This window comes from Sycon ciliatum, chromosome 3 (assembly GCF_964019385.1).
Source record: "Sycon ciliatum chromosome 3, ocSycCili1.1, whole genome shotgun sequence".
Classification (NCBI taxonomy): domain Eukaryota; kingdom Metazoa; phylum Porifera; class Calcarea; order Leucosolenida; family Sycettidae; genus Sycon; species Sycon ciliatum.
The window spans coordinates 12835981-12841986 of record NC_088645.1 but is presented as its reverse complement, the minus strand read 5'-3'; the positions used below and the strand labels follow the sequence as shown (position 1 = coordinate 12841986).

The following is a 6006-nucleotide window of genomic DNA, read 5'->3' as shown; positions in this document are numbered from 1 at the left end:
TTTCAAGAACAGCAGAATGGTGGAATGGTTAGGGGTGGTGCAATTTGATTCGGTAGACGGAGGTTCAAATCCCAGTGGGTTTAAGAAAAAAAGGAGAAAGGATAATCAGTGTGCCAGATAGAGCAAGGGGTGTGTGCATGGCAGAAAAGCAAAGCTACTACTAGTACTATAACACTTCGGGGAGGAGGAGATGATTCAGCAGGAAGAAAGTGTGGAAGTATTTGATAATTTCTGAATATGTTTGATCTTGAATGGTGGGGCCATCTTTCTCTTTTTTTCTTTTGCCAATTATTCTGTGCTACAGCCAATCCACCGATGCACGGTGGTGTGATCCCTGCAGGGGGGCGCGGGGGACGGGTGTTGGGGGGGGGGGTGTCTCTGCAGTGATGGTGGCCTTTCCACTGGTCCTGTCCCTTCAGGCAGCCATGTCTTACGCAAGCTACTTTCGCTGCTGGCACCCCACCTTCCACCCTTTTCCCTCCACTAGATTTATAGCATTTCTTAGGCCAGTGGCTATGTTCGCAGATCCTGCTGACGGCAAGAACTTGCGCAGCAATATGTTCATTGAAACACAAACAAAAGATATGATGAAGACACTAAGAGAAGAACATGGGAATGATCGCTCACGCCGCAGATGCAAAGAGTTCGACCCCGCCGACACATAATGCCGGGACGGGAAAATGTTTTCCATGGCAACCAATTTTCTTGAGCCCAGCATGATCTTAGCAAGGCAAAGTTGTGGTTGCTATGAAAAGGCTGACAGAGTAGTTGGAACCCGCAGTCCTACGCACACACAGTCATGTAGCAGCAGAAGCAGCAGGAAATAAATCAAATATGTATGTAGAATGCAGAAAGGAAATGCCATGGCAATGGATAGCAGTCACACAGTAGTAGATCCTGAAAGCACTGAGCAAGGGTATCGAGATGTGATTCATCATTAAATTTTCCTATCCGCAACATCTCACTCAGCATGATAGAGGAATGTGCAGCCGTGCCCAATGAATTCTTATATATGATCGCATGAGTCAAGTATACATGCCAGGTGCTATGCAGCTCTTGACCTGGCAATAATGGGATGTGAACTGGTGCAGGGCGAAAACTTGACTCAAGGGATCGGACTGCATCGAGCAACAATGTACGTATCCGAGGATCAAAGCACACATACAGAGGCATCTTGCAAAAACCCAACCCCAGCAGGTGAAGGCAAACATATCTTTTTACAGGATATCTATGTTCTGAAAGGAGTTCGGGTGGACACACCCATTCCCATAGCGCTGCACATCCCAACCAGCTCCGTTACTTTACAATGTTTCGGCACATGGCCATCATCAGGAAAAAAGAACAATGAATCTATTCTGATACTCGAAGTAGTACTTAGCTCGGCTCCGGTATTGTTCAGACTCCACAGGGGCCACAGTCACTTACTAGTGTAGAGACTTGGGAAGGTACTTTCCACCACTGGTCCACTGCTCAAGTTCTGTCTCTGTTCGGCATCACAAAGGCGCCACACCACACGGCTCTCTTTCGTCCACCGGCTGCCACCCTAACCAGTGGCCAGTTGGCAGCTTGAGTAGCTACTGGGCAGGTCCCACACACACACTGACTTGCTAGATTGGCCACTGCTGGCACACACCGAACTTTTTGACTGGTCTCCTGACACAGAATTGCTTACAGGCTGGGCTGCTGGCATACACTAAATTGTTGGCTGAGCTGCTGGCATGACTTGACTGATTGACTGAGCTGTTCGCGCTGGTCGCTTCCTCCAACGATCATCGATACACATGCTTGAGAGACCTTCTTGCAGCAGTTCACGATCACCAGGTAAAACGAACCAACAAGCTGTAGACAGAACCGCGCCACAGCCAAGATCGTGATGTGCACAATACCAGCCATTCATCTGATCCCCATCAATCACACTGGATTGTACCTGGTGCTGAGTATACGATGGCTTCATCAGGCTGTATGTGATAACTGAGCCATATGGTCATACTAGACCTGTCCGCAGATACTGACGGTGAATACAGTGACTCCTACAACAGCAAGCAGACAGAGGGAAACAAGAAACGTTATGCAATGCATAATTTGAGGGAGTTGAAAATGCATGAATGATTTGCTTCCCAGTTTCAGAACATGATTCCCCTGGAAGAGATGACAGTCACATGCTGTTGGAATGTTGCAAGAAATTTGGGAGGTAATACAGATCTGTATGTTTTCTTGTTCTTTTGTCACATGATTGCGTGTAACCATGGTAACGGTGCTGTGCTTCAAAATGCTCTACTCCGACGGTCAATACAAGCTACTCCCAGCCGCCTCAGCAAACACAATCATAAGACAATACTCTGCCAGAAAACTCTATTGGATGACTGCCTTTTTCCGTATTCTACCAGCGTAAAACGAGGAAGGTTACCCTTTAGAATGCACGCGACATTCGCCAATTACATTTCCAATATCCCTAACATCCACCTGGGTGGGTGTTGCTCCAAATTGTGATTGACCCGCAACGCAGATAATATCAGAATCTAGCAGATTTGTTGAGAAAGCCATAACATGTGGCATATACTAACAGAGTAACCTCATGACCTGTTCCATGCCATAATCTACACATCGGTGACAACATTAATGCACTTCGAAAGCTATGTTTGATTTGTACCTGGGAACCTGCAGCTTTTGCCAATTATTGCAGCACAAAATTAATGGGAGCTGCCAGATTTAGAGTTCTATACTGCAGACTAGCACCTGCAATACGTCCAGACCAGGGCCATGTATATTCCGATTCTCAGAGTCAATCGCGAGACCAGTGGGTCATGTGATGTCGGACGGGGATGTTCCATTTTGTGGCCAAACCTGATACCATCGCATGAGACATTGATGTTATATTTATCCATTCACCGAGATCCTATGTGTCTCAACTGCACAATACAATTCCATACATACATGTAAGGCTCAATAAACAGCCACAACGTTTTCATGGCCAGGTATTCTCTAAATAAATGGTCGGATGACTGGTAATAATCAGCTCTTGAAGTTCAGTGTAGATCTCTTCCAGCACGTGTACACAAACATGACCCATTGCCGCAGGACACACCATAATCCCTGAAACACAAGCGAGACCTCTGCATTGACATCAAACAAGGCTTCTACACCTTCTACAGCTTTAAGCTGAACTATGGTGGGGGAGACGGTTTCGTCTTCCGTGCTGAGACTCATATCCTAGGAATTCCTTCCCACTTGATCAACTTCTGACATGTATCCAGCAATATTATCATACCCTCAACCAAAAGCTTCTGTCGACGAGTCAAAGAAATTACACTTTTTCACAAGACCGCCACAAACCATCAAGGTGCAAACGCCAGCAAAGCAGCACAGGGAGGCACATAGCGATGGCAGTCGAAGCAGCGAATGTGGGGCAAGCACATGTTATTTACATTGCAAGGATATGCCTGCAGGTGTGAGTAACCTGGAAAGCTGCATGTGACGGAATGACTGGTGAAGCACATCATGCACTGCTACATTATACAGGTGCATGAAAACCCGTTTGGAACCGGAAAATTAACGGTTGCATACCACACAAGTCTAGCGGTCGGATAACTGGTTATCCGGTAAACCATCCAAGCCCGAATACATAGCAGTGCCATTGTTGGGCACTGACGCTCGCACAGAAATTGAATTGTGGTCCTGTATGTGGCATACAGGTGGTACCATTACCCAAGGTTTACTGGAAATGAATAGTTTGCTACTCGTCCTACAGGGTAGCAGTGTACAAGTACCTCCTCGAGCAAACTTGCGGGACAGCTGTCGACGCGTACGCCACAGACTAGCATATTAGCTGATGGCCTAGCTTCTTCTGTCTCCCCCCCCCCCCCCACGCACACACACACACACACTGGTGCTCGTAGTGTGCAGGGATACCGAGACCTCTGGTCGGAGAAGTTCACAGCGTCCCACCTACACAGCTGCACTAGTGGATAGTCAGTCTCGACTCAATAGTTGTTTTCTGTAAACAGTCAACTTCTGTGTTCTAGTCGTATCTCGTCCTCCCTGAAACTTTGTTATCTTTACAGTTACTAAGTGTTGTCTCGAGCCGGGTTTGTGTTCTTTGTAAATACTTCAAGTAAAAAAAATAAAAATGTAAATGTAGTTGTCTCCTGATACAGATGGTCGCCTTACAAGAATGCCCCCCACGGCTGTCAAGAAGCGGCAACTTAGAAAGATGGCGTCGGTTCGAGATGGCATGGTAACCGCGCACGTGCCGTGGTCCGTGACTTGCTCATGTATGCACGCAAATGCAAGTCACAAACTCACAAAGATCGTCTTTGCATTTGGAGAAAATATCTTCGACTCTCTTTGGAGGTTGGCGAGGTTTGCCTAATCTTTTATTGATTGCGATGCCGGTATGTCCTCTCAATAATTAGAACAAAGAGAGCTGATGATCGCTTCATTGCTGAGCAGAAGTAACAATCAACTCTCCTCATGTCCTCAGTGCCAAAGGCAGACGACTGCATTTCCACAACGAGCATTTCACGATGATGGAAACAATAATCGTGTACTAGTACACACTTGGACCATTTGGTCATCCCTATTCTAGCCGCTAGTCCGTCCAGCAAGCAGATATTGACTATTACGATAAGTAAAACTGCGTGAACGAGGGCTCACCCAGCAAATTCAATTCAAGACGTGACTCCAGTCAAGAATTAGGGTCTTTACTCGAGAACTTCACAAATACAGGTCAAGGCACCCCACAAAACTGATAGATGGCACGAACGAAAGACAAATAGGCTAGACAAAGTGTCCCAAGTGATTGAAAACAGCAGATCTACCAAATAAGACAGCTACATGTGCCTAACTTCGATTCCCATACAGTACAGAGTAGTATCAGGCAGAATGAAAGCCTTGGAAGTGCACAAATACAGCCACGACCGCCACAAAAATTGGACGACCGCCACAAAAAAATTCTCATTGCTCTACCTCCTTGAAGGGTGAAAGTTACCAGTTATCCTATAGTGATGTCAGTTTATGCCTGTTGGAACCCCCCACAGCCCGCACGAAATACCTTTCAAATAATTCCAGGATGCAATTGCAACTCCAGACAGGAGGAAGAAGAACACCGTGAAAAATAACGGCAACGATGCCCAAACTCTCGGGAAACGGCTGAAGTCTTCCTGAAGATGTTAACATTGAATAGCCATCGATTACCAGCACGGTTTGGTGACTTTAGAACTGTTTTGAGACTTAGAACGAAGCGATATCTCAAATTTGATGGAATTGTTACCTGTCAAATGCGTGGGCGAGCAGGCCAGCTGACTGGTTATGCATGAACATGCATGAGCATGCATTGATTTTTCATGGTGCACGTGCAGAAAACTAAGTAATTAGTTGCCGCGATCCAAGTGCAGCTAACAGCCGTGCCCCGTGGATACACCCAATAACATTAATTTTTATATTGAACACAGCAACAAATACAGTTCTTTTTGTTTACTATCTTGCAAATTCGGTCACCCTCCGTGAAATTACTGATAGTAAGCGCATTGCCATGGAGCTCAGAACTCACCTCCATGCCTTGTGATGACCATACTCAGGCAGCTAGATTACAATCGCCTACAATGCAGTAGTGCAATCAATCTCCGCTCGCACTCACAGCCGGCCATAAATGCTGCTGCTTCCGCTACTGACAACTACTTGAGCATACCGGTTAGACGTGTGCAACGTCCAATTTCGACAATACGGTCAGGTCTGGCCACAGAGCTGACATGATAAAGAACTTGTCCTGGCCATGATTCCAAGGGCTACAACTAATTACTTAGTACAAGTTGGACCACTGACAGTGATGAGCTTGCAGCATGCAGCGAACCGTTAGCACTGTTTACCTTGGCTTGGGTGGGAATCTATGCGAGTGGTTCGGAAATTACCACCACAATCTAAAATCTGCGCTATTTGTAACTAGAATAAGTAATAGTTAGTTAGAGTGGAGAAGGAGCTTCAACTGACTACTAGTAATACTAGTAACAC

The 6006-nt window shown here is 46.2% G+C and overlaps 1 long non-coding RNA gene across 1 annotated transcript; it reads right to left on the bottom strand.

Annotated features, from left to right (window-relative positions):
* Positions 1-514: 514 nt before the first annotated feature.
* LOC135812475 (uncharacterized) lies at positions 515-6006 on the bottom strand. Its single transcript, XR_010552813.1, has 2 exons — positions 5549-6006; positions 515-2030 (listed from the first exon to the last, which is right to left on the bottom strand). It is a non-coding gene; the product is annotated as an uncharacterized LOC135812475 (long non-coding RNA).